We start from the raw sequence: 14,715 nt of genomic DNA on the forward strand, positions 1-14,715 counted from the left end.
TAAAAAAATACTTTCAACACAGAAACATCAGTTACCTCTCAGCGCCTCACTCGCCTGTGCTTGTGAGCCACTTCAATCTACAGCTTTTAGTTTGCTCTCAGTCCGGTCGCCTCCTCTCACACAAAGGTATCACATCCTCAGACTACAATAACAGCAGTAATGAACTGACTGGTAAGTGGCAGCTGCGCTCTGACCGCTCCTCTGGCCTAAACTGATTCACAGCAACCCATAATGGCTTTTACTCCCAAGGCCCCTGCGTTACCAATACCACACACATGTTGTGGGTTCATTTATAACCGAGGACAGCCTTTTAGTAATCAGATAGTGGTTCGATAAACGCTGAACTGCTGACTCCCTTGAGGAAGGCTTCTGAAGGGCGATTTACCACCTCAGTGCTGATGTGATGTCTATCCTCTGTTGGCTCTGTGTCTGTATATGGAGGGGCGTGGGGGGGTTCTTTGCCTCCTTCTTTATATATGTGTGTGTGTGTGCGTGCAGTCCTTTGAGAGGGGATAGGCAGTGTGTGACAGCAGAATAAACTGATAGGCCTAACATCCCCTTTGGCTCCTCTGGATAAAGAAAAAATAAATAAATAAGAAAAACTGCAGGAGACAAGCAACTGATGATGCAGCCGGCTCCTCTGTCCTATGACAACACAATTTACACCTTTGAAAAGACACAGCGACGTACAATAGCATCTTTGACATTTTTATATAAATAAACATTTCCCGCTCTTAACTGCCAAAGGATATAACACAATAGCGATTAAACCTCTACTCGTTTCATGAAAGCTTTTCCATTTGCCGCATCCTAAACACTCGGCATCTGGTCTATAGGCCTTTGGTGGGAATAATCCTCCTGACGCACAGGAAATGCTGTATTTTTCTCACCCAGATACAGGAGGGCACTTTTTTTGATTAAACTCTTAAGAAAAGTGAGAGGAAGAAAAGAAGTTAGCATTAGCAGCGAAGGAATATCTACCAAAAAAATTAATTCAATTGATGATCACACAGTAACACACAAAAATCCAAGTCTATAGGTGTCACTTTTTTTTTTTTTTTTTTTAGAAATATCCTGTCTTGTTTGGGAAGCAGGCCGTACAATACCTTCCCAACTACACAAACATGCTGCACGATTTATTCATAAACATGAACTCATTATACAAACCTCATATAACAACATTATTTCAGCACTGCTCAAGTGAAAAGGAATAATTTAACCTCACTGTGCAGCACACTACTTGGTGGTAAAAAGGTTCCTCTTCCCTTCTTTTTGATCCCTTGTATAAATACAGGCATGTTTTCAGTTTCTGCAAGGTTTAGCTCTTTTTGAACAATGTGCAGGGCGAGAAGCAGGCAGGGAGGGGAGGCTACATGTTATTATTTCTATTTTTCTTCTTCCCCCTATTCTGTTCTCTGAAGATTATGGACATATGATGACAGCAGCACAAACATAATGCAGAAAATAGAAAAAGCAGTTTAGCACCAGACACAGGCTTGACAGGGATATTGTATGAAATACTGTCCTCTACCATACAAACAATGCAAAGGACATTTATACCTCCTCCATTAGTGACACAATGCAGAGTCAGTTAGAAATGCAGCAGGCATGACACAATGTAGTATGTAACATTTGTACAATATGTCTTGGTACAATAAATACAAATGTAGCTGTGTGTTATTGGACACTTTGTCAAGGTGGGGAAAGCAAAAAACAAGACTTGTGGGCCATTCAAAGGTCATTGTGCTTGAAGGAGTACATCAGCACAACTTCACTTATTTTAGTGTTTCATGGTCTGCTGTCATGTGGAGAGTGGGCTCAGATTATTTTCACCCCACACAGTCTGAAAGGCATTTTTCTCAGGTAAAAGTTCTGCATTCAAGTGTTAAAGATTCACCTGCAAAACAGTGAGACTTAAGAAACGCTGTTTACACATCATCACTCAGCCTTAGACAGTGGCTCTTGAGAGAACTTTACAAGAAGGATACAGTTTTTTGGGAGTTTGACCCATACACTATAGGAGCAGATAGTCAGGATATCGCAGCCTCTGTGTCTTGTGTGGAAGATTATTTTATGAAAGTGCTGCATGAAACCGTAAATTGCAGAGGCACCACTTCAATCAAACTAACCACAAACTGTAGCTGTCAAATCATCACGGTGGAGTTGGAGTTGAACATATGAATAAGTTAAATAGACTGTAAGTACCGTCGTGTCCACAATTGGATGTTTGTTTGTTTGTCAGTTTGATAACAGGAAAAATGTTCAACTGATTTCCAACAGATTTGCTAGAGTGGCGAGTCATGGGCCAGAGAGGAATCAAATTATTTAGTATGAAGTTTGATTTGTTTTCCTCCTGCTGTTTCCTTTGGATGGCAGAAATGACAGGAAACTGTAGCCATGAACACATCGTCCTCACAGATGATATTTATAGGCATTTTGGTGCCAAAAAAATATATCACTGTGCACTTTAAAATAGTTAATGCACATTAAATGTGACTATAAATGATGCTACAATGTAACTGGTGTGTGACTGGAGGCTTTGTTGGGGGTCCTTCTTCCACTAGGATACTTCTGTTGTCTGCCGTCACTGTGGTAATCCACTCCACAAGGTGTGACAATAGCTTCAAAACAACTTCTGTTTACTTGACGCTTTTGTCACAAGTGGGTGAGAGTGTGGGTCCACACACCTGCCAGCATCCAACCTGCTGGTGGGCGGGGGCTACACGGTTAAACCAGCACCTGACATTCATGCTTCTCTGCTGCCATGTTGGCTTGTTCTCCGGTTCAAGCCACATTCAGGTTACAGACAGAAGCTGGGATCTTTTTCTTTTTTCTGTTTTTTTTAACTTGTGGTGATGGTTGGTTTGATCTACAGTAAGTGATGGGCTGTGGGAGCGGCAAGGTGCTGCCCGAGGCATCCAAGAGGAGCTACGTAAGCGTGGTGCAATCACTTGTGGCCTTCAGCAAAGCACATGATGATGATGAGCCAAAGAAACCCCAGGAGAAGCGAAGGGGCCCGTGGTTTTCCACCAGTGTCAAGAATGGACAGCCGCCACCAAAGAGCCAGCAGCCGATACTCAGTGATGGACGGGACAGAGTGGCCAAGTATAAAGACAAGTTTGATCCAAGAGTGACAGCAAGGTAAAAGTTTATTGTTAAGATTTATATACACAAGGTTTAAGTTGAAAACAGTATGGATTGTTTCAAATGACAATACTTGTCCAGAATTTTACAAAGCTATCTAGCCTGCTATAGTAAACTCTTCTCTGGAAGGGTTGTCAGGGAAGTACGGTGGAAACATCTCAAGTCTATTTTTATTTTATTGTGTGAACACACACACACACACAATAGCATTCACCTAAGTTAGTTAGCCTGCCTGCTACAGCTACACAACTCGTGGTGTTTTGACTAGGTTTTTGACTGTAATGTTAACACAATCACAAAATCCAGAATTAACTAATAATATTATACATATATTCATTTAGCATTATTTCTTGTTCACAGTTCTAACAATTATTACTCACCGACAAGGCGTACTGGTCCTGACGATAACTCAAATGAGAAAGAAAAAAGAGACTAGGCAACTGCGTCCTGCGGCAAACCACACATGCTCTTCACACACAGTCTGGAGATTATGAAAAAAACGTAACATGTATCACGTAATAATATAGCAACAGTAATAGCTGCTGGGAAGTTCTACAATACTTGAAAATATAAATTCATAATATATACGTTTTTTTTCTGCAGTTGAAAGCCCCATATTGTGTCCAAGGCTTTTCTGATTGGATAAGAATATGGCAAAATTCAGATACAACAAGTGGTGACTTCTTTGTTGTGACATTACAAAGTTACAGAAGTCCTAATGGCTGGTTTTAAGGATCAGGTTTTGAATACAGGCTGTGAGTATTTCTCTGTGAGCTGAGTGAATATTAATAATTTCTTTATACAATATGGGACCAATGTCATGTAAATATTTGACTTTTTTCTGGTACCACATCATTGTGATTTTTAAAAAAATCTGCAAAAACATTCTAGTTTGATTCTACTTGATGTTGGTGGAGAGACCTGCTTTTGTCAAGTTTATGTAAAGAAAAAAGAAAGAAAGAACAGAGAAAGAAAGAAATGATGAACTGTTAACACCTGATGTTATTTCAGCTTCTGTGAGCAGCTGCTTTTTAACAGCCATTCGAAAATAGATCATTTGCAACACAATGCGAGGTGATATGACTTATTAAGAGCCTTACTCATGGGAGCCTTCTTAATGTCAGCAGCTTTCTCATTCATGTCAGCCAACCACCAACCACCTTTATGCAGTGCACTTTATTAGCACTAAGAGCAGACATTCTTTTGAAGGGCCTTGTCAGGTGAAAACTCACAATTACACCGAGGATCACGTCTCCCTCCACATCTGATTAGTCACAGCTCATGTGAGGTGTTGCAATATTCATGTGTACATCAGAATCATTGTGTATATGGATTTGCCTGGCCGACTCTGCTGCAGGAGCCCAAACAGCATACAGATAACCTCCAATACATCGTGGCTGGGGCTGCAGACAGAGACAAGAGTGCTTTACAACAGTGTATCATGGGATAGTTATGCCATAATGAGTCATCTTTCCCCTTCTGCCCTGTCAGATACGACATCAAGGCTCTGATCGGTCGTGGCAGCTTCAGCCGCGTCGTGCGCGTGGAGCACAGGGCGACTCGCCAGCCCTTCGCCATAAAAATGATGGAGGTAGAGGCCCCAGAGGGCCGTGAGGTGTGTGCGTCAGAGCTGGCGGTGCTGAGGCGGGTGAGCCATGCTAATGTGATTCAGCTGATCGAGGTGTTTCAGTTTCCGCAGCGGGTTTACATGGTGCTGGAACTGGCGACAGGTGGGGAGCTGTTGGACCGTGTCGTCAGCAGGGGCCACTTCACAGAGCGGGACGCCACCCAGGCCTTACGGATGGCACTGGCCGGAGTGGGATACCTGCACAATCTAGGCATCGCCCACAGGGATTTAAAGCCTGAGAACCTGCTGTACTACCACCCCGGAGCAGACTCCAGGCTGCTGGTGACTGATTTTGGATTGGCCACTTTTGCTGGTACAGGAGTCTCAGACACGGACAAGGACAGCAGGGGAGATGGAACCTCTTGGACACTGAGGACCACCTGTGGAACACCCGAGTACATGGCACCTGAGGTGTTGCTGAGGAAACCCTACACCTGTGCGGTGGACATGTGGGCCCTGGGGGTGATCACTTACATCGTGCTGAGCGGATCTATGCCTTTTGAGGACGACAGTCGCACACGGCTCTACAGATCCATAGTGAGAGGAAAGTACAACTTCCATGGAGACGTAAGTTTACTGGGCTTTGCATGCATATTGGAGTTTAACTGTGTATATAGTGAATATTTATTGGTAGCAAAGGGAAGCTCTAGACCATGTTATTAGAATCGCTTACACATTATATGCACCGATTCAGCACCTCAGGATTAATATGGAGTGCCAGCATTAGTGGACTCTATACATTCTACAGTATGTACCAAGGCTGACACTAACTAAGTGTGTAGAGATCATGGTGATGTATGGGCATGTACACATTCAGCCAGTGAAACAACTCAATGGCAATGCAGGGCAAATGTATTTATAAAGCACCCTTCATACACAAAGACAAGACAAAGTGCTTTACAATGAGAATGAGAACAATACATTTACAATTAGAAACCAATAGAAGCAGCAAACAGAGTAAGTGTTAATTAAAAGCGATGCTGAACAGTTATGTTTTGAGCTTGGGCTTTAAAGTAGTAGCAGCATAGACTGTAAAGGAGGTTTCACAGTGTTGGGTTTTAAATGTAGGCACCACCAGTAAGGCTGAGCCAGCCGACCTGAGAGGTCTGAAGGATTTGTAGTGGGTCAGGAGGTCTGAAGTATCTTGGGGCTACACCATTGAGTGGTTTGTGGACAAGTAATAGAATTTCAAAGTTGATCCTCTTGAGAAACTTGAGAAGCCAGTGTAGTGATCTGAGGACAATGGACGGAGCCAGGGAACCATGGAATTTTCAGGTGCAGGTTTGCTAACTTGGAAAACTTTAAAGGTCCCACATCATGTAAAGGTAGATTTCCATGTCTTATTTGATTTATGAGCTGTCAGGACTTCTGTAATTATGTGATGCCGAACAGAATTTGGTTTCACCAAGTGTTTACTAGAAATTTACTATAGTTTTACTGAATCACTTTGAGATTCTCTCATCTGATTGGCTCAGAAGCCTTTAGTTATTAGAGAGAAGTAGACTACACTTCTTATGGATCCACATGTCATAAAACATACTGTAATACTATATCATTCTATATTATAGGATTCAAGAAAATTTCACTTACATTTTAATTTGAAATTATATCAGTTTTTCCCTTAGGATATGTTTCATACTAATGTTTTTCTCAGTGGTTAGTGCTTGAATCCACACTAAACAAAAATGTAAACTATGGGATCTTTAGATTTATAAAGGCCAGTTTTTACCTACATTCATTTTTCTAATTTTTCTCTTTTTTATAATTTTCTTCATCTGGTCTGGGATCTGTCACAGGCATTCATGGTCGTCCTTGTGTTTATTGAGTTGACGATCACAAAAAGTCAAAATATGTCTGTGTGTAAAACCCTGAACTCCAGCTCCTGCAGCAGACGTGCGTTATGTTCTCCGATAGAAAGGTGGAAGTTGTCATTCTCTTAATGCCCACAGATGCTGGTGCATAATGCAGACTTGACCTCTGCTTCTTTGACAGTCTCCGCTCGTCACAACTCCCACCGCTGTGCCGTCTGTCATGGAGCCTGAGTGGAAACTTTCTGTCTTACGTGCTGGATGCTAACCAGAAGCTAGGGAACACACGCGGCTTAGCCTGAAAAGTTGGCTGTATAGCTATTTGGCCCGGCTGACAGTTAACCCAGTGAATGAAACAGTTTTAAGTGGAACTCCTGTCTGCCATTTCCATTTTGACATCCCTCCCACCCACCTCACACAGTGCAGTCTGAGTCAATTGTGTACCGTGTGCAGTGCATGCTTAGGAATTATCACATCCGCTCACATATGGCTGCTGCGTCTCCTCGCTGCACAGGAGTGATTCACACCTTAATCATTATTAAAACTACCAGGAATAGCTCCATTATTCTCCCCCTGCTGAGTATAAATAGAATTCAACAAGGTAACAAGGTTGATTTTTTTTTTTATTCCTTACTCTAACATTGTAGAGCACATGAAGGGATATGCAAAAAGTTTGTTTTGGTGTGTCGAGTTTCCGCTTGGCTTGGCTCTTTGAGAATGCTCCGAAATGGGAGGAAAGAGGTCCTTGCGTGTTTTTTTCCCCCCCTGTCACACGTCTGAAGTGGATATTTTTAACAGCCTATTCTGTGGAGCTCAGTGGCGAGTTTGGGCTTGTTCTTTCACGCTGATTACACCCAAGGCTGGATTATTCACTGGGCTTTAAGCCTGGCCCATTTCTCAGGGATGCAGTTTGACATTTTAGTCTGGCATACAAGAGGCTCCCTTACATAGGCCCTGGACTATTATCCCTGTGTTTACCGCTGCACTGACCACCAACCCAACAATAGTGCAAAAATCCTTCTAGACTTTATGCAAGGGCTTATTTCACGTTTTTTTTTTTTTTTTCACGGTGGCTTTCGACACAGCCCATATGTAGGCCACACGCTGGTGGAGAAAAATCCTCAGGAATAAACACACAGTCTTGCATCCCAGCGAGATACAGTAAAGACATCAATCTGTAAATTCACATGACAATATGAAGACATCATACATGGCTGAGTAGCGGTCCAGAGGCTTGATGGATTGGCCATCAATCACATTTGTGCGATGACAAGACACTTATTCTCTGTCATGTGCAAGTATCCACCCCCTCCAGTAGACTGACAGGCCTGTTATACACGTACACACAAACACACACACACATAGACACTGTGGTGGTGGTAATAATGCTGTAATGTGTGACAAAGGCTCACAAGTATCCACAAAGTATCCTCGGCCACCACAAGGGTTCTTCATGGCATTCAGGAGGGTGCTTCTCTGCGGGACCAGAACACTTTCAACAGCCCGAGCAATTCCCTCAACATATTAAACTCAACTTGAAGAGTTTCATTTGAAATGAGCTGTCCAGCAATTGGAACAGAGTGACACGGGAGCGCGTACACAATGCCTTTTACACCGAATGGTAATAACGCTGCCACTGCGTCCTCTGTGATTTAAAGCAGCAGATCCACGGATCGTTATTACTGCAAAGGTAAAAAAAAAAAAATCTCAAGAAGCAGGTTTGGCAGCAGAAACTGAGGAGGGATGTATTTTTTACTGAAGATGTCACCAGCGGCTTGACTGGATGTCAATACAATACAGCAGAATATAGATGATGATAGTTACATGGGTGTAATCGGGGGCCAAGAGAGCCACAAAAATGGTTCTGAAATGGATACTGAAATGGACAATAGGAAAGTAATTCATTATTAATAATGGCCATCTATATTCATATTGAATTTTTTCAATAGCTTCATTATCTAGTGTTGCTGATCCTGGTAAGGTTCTGACTCTCTTCGGTTTTGACTACGCAGTCAGCCAACAGAAAAACACACATCCACGTTGATTTGAAATGGAGAAGTTATTATATCTAACAAGGTGCCATCACCCTGTTCAATATGTCACACAACCAGACTACAGCCTGCACAATTGCTCTCATCAGAGCCTGTGTACAGACCGTATTGATCTGTAACTGACGCTCCAACCGCATCCTGTTTTTTTTTTGTTTTCTTTTGTTGTTATTGTTTTTTTGGGCCCCAATTTGCAGGATTGGTTTCGTTAAATGGGAGGCAAATGTGGAATCGAACCCGGAGTGCCAACCACCGAGCCACAGTATCACCATAACAAACGCAAGCAGTTTGATGTCATAAATGTGGTTTATTCTAGTTCAGCATAACAAGCACCTATACATGATGAGACTAATAGGTAAACAGAGGTGATAATGGTGAAATATGAATATCAAATTCTATATACTTATTCTCAGCTTTCAGATTCTCAGATTTTGTTTTCATTTGGCAGACTTAATAAATTGCTTTTCCTATTCATAAATAAGGCTCTGCATGTCCCTTATATACCTATGAAGAGTTATGTAATTCGTCATTAACAGCAGACTGCAGGATTTTACCACTGGAAGAAATGGAAATAAGCAAATGTGATGGAAAAAAAGGGGGATTAACTTCAGGTGCTATCATTCCTCCAGATGGACGTGTAAAGATGTTTCTCTTGCTCTCATACACTGTGCAAATGAATTCACATGGGCTGCAATTACCAACATTCCTCTAAAAGTATCAGTAACCTTTTGTGTTTATTGGAACTCAATGGGGACATGTGTATGTAAATGTGTGTGTGGATGAGGGTGCATGGGCTTGGTGTTTCCAAAGTAAAATGGAGGTGAGACTCACTCAAGAATGCAAACAGCCACCAGCACCTGCCCACGAGCTGGGTCCCTCTGTGGCTCCTGCTTCCTCTGCCCCTCCCCTACTACTACTAACCCTTGCAACACACACACACACACACACACACACACACAGGTGCAACAGTCCTTGGCCTGAAGACCTGTAGTGCAGACTCACACTGATGCGTTTACTCACCAGTGGGAGGGAAGAAGGGGAGTCGGTGGGAAAGGGTGGGGAAGGGAGGGGGGTTGAGTGGGGAGTCAGGGATGGATGGCAGGGTGGAGGAGGTCGGTGAGGAGCGAAAAAGGGAGGGAGGGAGGGAGGGAGGGGGGAAGAACGGGTGTAGCCTTGGGGAATTTTCGCACCTTATCACTCAATCCGTTCGCTGCATGTAGGACGGAGCGTGTCCCTCGCACGGAATCAGGACATCTCATCTGATGTGTGTGAGTGTATAAGTGGATTTCAGCATAGGTGTGTGTGTAAGTGTGCGTGTGTGTGTGTGTGTGTGAGAGAGAGAGCTCCAGTCATGGCAGTCTTTTGTATGTAAAGCACAAATCCTTGCATTAGTTCAGGCCAGACAGCAGCCTGCTTACCTCCTCTGCATTCTGCTGCTGTGTTAGTGAAGCCGCTCTTTCCCTGACCCAACCCCAAAACATCTGCATCTTTCAGCAGCAGCAGCAGCAGCAGCAGCAGGAGGAGTAGGAGGAGTAGGAGCAGGAGCAGAGCACCCTGGGTAACGGTTAGTCCAGTGTGCCCCCTAGTGAGCAGCAGGTGAAACACAAACCCATGCAGCCTCCACATGGCCACAGTGTATTGTACATGACAGTCCAATCTCTCCCGCATCCGGGTATCGATATTGTGATTACTGTGACTTTCACCTGAATCAGCGACAGCCAGTCCCCATCCAACCCCCACCCTCCCCATCCCGCCCCCACCCCTCTCATTTAGACTCATTATGATGGGGCATGTTTAAACTTTAAGCTTTCATGCTGCCAGGTGAATCAGATCAGGAGTGAACAGCGAGGCGCGGAGCAGTTCATTACTCAGACGTGGCGTTATCCTCGTGATCGCATTAATCCAACCTTCTAGCGTTTTCCTCATTTGCTGCAATTAGGGCTTTGTCAGGTAAAGATGTAGCGCGCCGCAAACAGAGTCGGCGGAGCTTCTCATTCACTCTAACAAGATGTTGCTCAATAAGCCAAGCCCTGTAGGTTTCTCCACTGCTTATGCCACACCACTTGTCTCCCACTCCCTCCTCCTCCTCCTCCTCCTCCTCCTCCCCTCCGAGCTCTAACTCCTCTCTCTTCACCCTCCCTCCCTTTTTCCTCTCTTTGGCTTGCTCTCTGCTCAACAGTGATGTATAACACCGGCATCTTCCAAACCCAATAAAGCCTTTGTGTATTTTGACGCGAGGAAGATAAACTTCCTGCTGGTGGCTCGATTCCAGGTTGACAACACAGTTACGTCTCTTCTTCTTTAGAAGTTGAAACCACGGAGGGAGGGAACTTTTACCACCTCTCAGAAGATGTTTTTCTGCACCCTCGCCTCACAGGGAAAAGAAAAAGCTCCTCCATCCTTCCTATGTAGCCCGTGTGCGCTACATGTTCCCATCATTTCAAGATGAAGGACAAAAAAGGAAAACGCTATAGCCACGGCTGCTGTCGTCGCAGAGAGTGTATGGAAATAAGAAGCCTCGCAGAATCACCACCACCAGTGGCGGATGAAGAGGAAAGTCAGACTTGTTAGTCGTGGGAGCTCAATCAAACACTCTCTCTCCTTCCCAGGGAAACCGAGTGTCACTCTGCCTGCCTCTCAGGTGTGAAATAACACAATGAGAAGAAAGTTTGAGTGAGAAGCATTTTTTATGGCTCGTTCGGCACACCCTCCCACCACCACAACCACCCACCACCCCTCTACTCCTTCCCCGCGCCGAGCCCGCGCGCCACACACTCCTCTCCAGTCAGTGCACTGTGAGAATAAGAGAGTCCCTGCTTCTTTTGAATTCCTCTCACCGGCAACAGTCTCGCGATTGTCAATTTCATGCTTGATTAATTGTCATTACTCGTCGAGAGACAAAAAAAGAAAAAAGAAAAGGAGGGTAGAGGGGGGTAGAGACCGAAATGCATTTCAGGATTAAAATGGAGAGCGAGACCTCCCTAAAGAGTGAGATGTAGTCGGCGCGAGGTTGAGCGGAGAATGAGAGAATTTTGCACACTCAGATTTTACTGTATTTAGCTTTTTGTTCCCGGCAGCCAGACGTGGCGTGTGGAGTATATACGGAGTATCTCAGCTAATTGTCGAGCGGCCGCCGCAACACCTTTGTGCTTCTTAAGACAATAACGCCAGATAGAAGCGATTAAGGAGGCCGACTCTGAATTATGTGCATCATTACCTGGCTTCATTCAAACAATCCCCAGGTAATCACGGCGGAGAGAGTGAAAACATGTTTGCGTTGTGACACTGATGATAACAGTTGTTGGGCTGGGCCGTCCTTTTAACCTGATGTTTGATCCAGCATCAGTATCAGTAATACTTCGCTTGAAAATAAGATGGAAGCACAAAGGTCGCTAATTTCCTGAGGCGGCCTTCTGCGCTGTTGTCTCCGTGACAAAGAAGCCAAAAGCCGCGATGAATAATTTAACGATACTGAATTATGATAAGAATTCAGACATCTTCTCTCTCGCTGCAAAAAGATGGCATGGCAAATTTCAAAGCATCCTTGAATGTCAGCTCGGGTCACGACGACTTAGGGAATAATTTTGCTATTTTGAATTGACAAAGAGCAAAACATCCCAATGAGGCTCATCTGTGGTGCTTTTATTGTGAAGCTAATGCCAGCTAAGAATAAACACGCGCCCAAATCCCACACATACAGCCCGGGCTGTCCTACCTCCCAGGCTTCGCATTCATTCAGCCAAGACTGCTGCTTCCCTTCCCTTTGCCCAGTGACATTTAGCTTTCCTTTGTGTTTAGTTCTGCTTGTTAGGCCTGCAGAGCACAGGGATCATAGTTTTATTGCTGTGTAAGAATGAAATCTTGCATCCCACTTTGAAGAGGCTTCGAGTCTTTGCAGGCGGCTCGTTTTGATAGTACACCTAGCTGGAACTTTTAAAGGAATGTGGGTTTTCACAGTGTGTGTGTGTGAATGAACTGACATCTTCTGGGGTGAGAGTTTTTACATTCACACTGATGGCATCACTCTGCTCTGCTTCTTCCACTCACACAGCCTTGGCCCTCAGTATCCAACCTGGCAAAGGACTTCATCCAGCGCCTGCTGGCGTCGGATTCGGCCGCCCGCCTGACCGCCGACCAAGCCATCCGTCACTCCTGGGTGGTCACCATGGCAGCCGGCTCTTCCGTCAAGAACCTCCATCGATCCATTTCCCAGAACCTGCGTCAGAGGGCGTCGCGCAGCTCCTCCCGGTGCGCGAGCAGTACCGCGTGCTCCGGTGACGGCAGCAGCGCGGGCCGTGGGAAGATAATAATGTCATTGGAAAAAAAAATAAAAACTGGAGCAGCATCAGGGCAGAGCATCTGGACTGATTCAGCCTCAGAGAGCCATACAACATCCAGCCAGAAGGCTCCAGGAGCATCAGCGCCATCCAGCTGAAGCATCCGATTTGTGGGAAGTCTAATGATGGGATGGGACCAGCTGCCCCAGCTCAGAGTGTGTGGCTTCACAAACCTCACAGCTTCAAACATGGAGCCAAAAAGCCTGGGACAGGTGTTTTGACAAAAAAAAAAAAAAAGTTTCCTCTCCTCCCTGGACTTCAGTCAGCCTTCTCTAATAACCCAGACACCCCTCAAGGCGAGGTTCCACCTTCCATTAGTTTCTGGTGGACGAGTTAAGCTGCTAGTGAATATCCTTCAGTTTCGTGATCCAGGCTCGCACTCAGACAGCACTGTCCACCTCCACAAGGTCTTTAGCCTCTGGTTATTCATACAGCTCAGACTAATGGGTTCAGGGTCTCATCTAGATCATTATGAGTCACCACATTACCTGCCTGTGAAGATGTTCATTCCAAAAACTGAGAAATTCATAATTTGAGGAATGGGAGCTAATCTTAGCAAGGATGATATGAAAGTAGAAGAAAAACCCGCTCCGTCTTCTTTCATCTTTTCCCCCCTCTTTCTTTTAAAATAGAGTCTGCACCCCCATCACCAAACAGCAGGAAGATTTAGTTTCTTAGGAAGCAAATACGTCCCAGTCTTTCCTTTTGTTGTCACTCCTCCCACATGGCAGCACCCACAGTCCTGAGCAACCACTGACTGCACAATCCAGATATTTGGTGACAGGCCTCCATCAAGTTAAAATGAGGTTCTGGGTATAAACAGCTCTTTGCTCTCCCCCAAACATTATGTAAGCTGTAAACAACAGCTTTTTTCAAAATAACCCTTTTTGCTCCGGTGAGAAGTTTTGAATTAAAACTGTAGCCTAGTGTGCAACACAAAGGGAGGAAAGTTATTGGGGGTGGGGGGGGCAATAAAATGCAAGTAGGATGCAAAACATCATTACCAGCTAAGTTCAGTCTGGTTAAGTAACATCACTCGTGATGTGTTGTGGGTTTTTCCCATTTTTTTGTTTTAATCATTTATGATTTATGCTTTTGGCTTCAGATGATGACTCATATTGCAGCTGGATCCACACAGGGATGTGCTGTATGGTATCTGGATTTAGGGTAGATGTGAACAAAAGCACGAGGAGAGAGAGAGGACAAGAACTGTAACACATCATGCAAAAAAGAACTCATGTCGTTGTTTTTTTCCTTCAGCTCTTTAGGAACAGCTTTAATTCACTGATGTTTTGTGCAATCAAGAACGTAATAAGAGAGGAGAGGTATGAATGAGATGAAATGCATTACATTACATTCTTTTATTCCTATTTATGTGTTGTGTAGAATTGGTTATAGTGATTTGTAGCAGGAAAGCCAAAAACAAACACATCAAACAGAGGGAGTCAGACATTAAAGTCAGTTACCTACTGGTGTTGGTGGTAAATAAAGGGAAACCCACTGCGGATGCCAGACTGTGAGCTGTGTGAGAGACAGTCAGTCAACCTGGTGTCTCACCTGGTAGAGTGTGTGCGCCATTTGGGGGCTTCGAATCTGGCATGTGGCCCTCTGTCTGTGCGTCATTCTACCTCTCCAGCTTTCCAAAATAACTTTAAAAAAAGTCTGTCTCTTCTGTGCGAGTGGTCATTTCACAAGTAAATATAGCCAAAATCACAGCTCGGCCTTCTTCATTCTTTTATGCGTTTGAGGAT

General features: G+C 44.4%; 1 pseudogene across 1 annotated transcript; it reads left to right on the top strand.

Moving 5' to 3' along the window:
- The first annotated feature begins 2,881 nt into the window (after nt 1-2,881).
- Nucleotides 2,882-12,995, top strand: LOC146966814 (serine/threonine-protein kinase H1-like; annotated as a pseudogene). The gene is made up of 3 exons (XR_015034556.1): nt 2,882-3,141; nt 4,636-5,338; nt 12,679-12,995. The product of XR_015034556.1 is annotated as a serine/threonine-protein kinase H1-like (transcript).
- The last annotated feature ends 1,720 nt before the right edge of the window (nt 12,996-14,715 follow it).

Source organism: Trachurus japonicus, chromosome 20, assembly GCF_045865225.1.
Source record: "Trachurus japonicus isolate A0001 chromosome 20, Traja_1.0".
Taxonomy (NCBI): domain Eukaryota; kingdom Metazoa; phylum Chordata; class Actinopteri; order Carangiformes; family Carangidae; genus Trachurus; species Trachurus japonicus.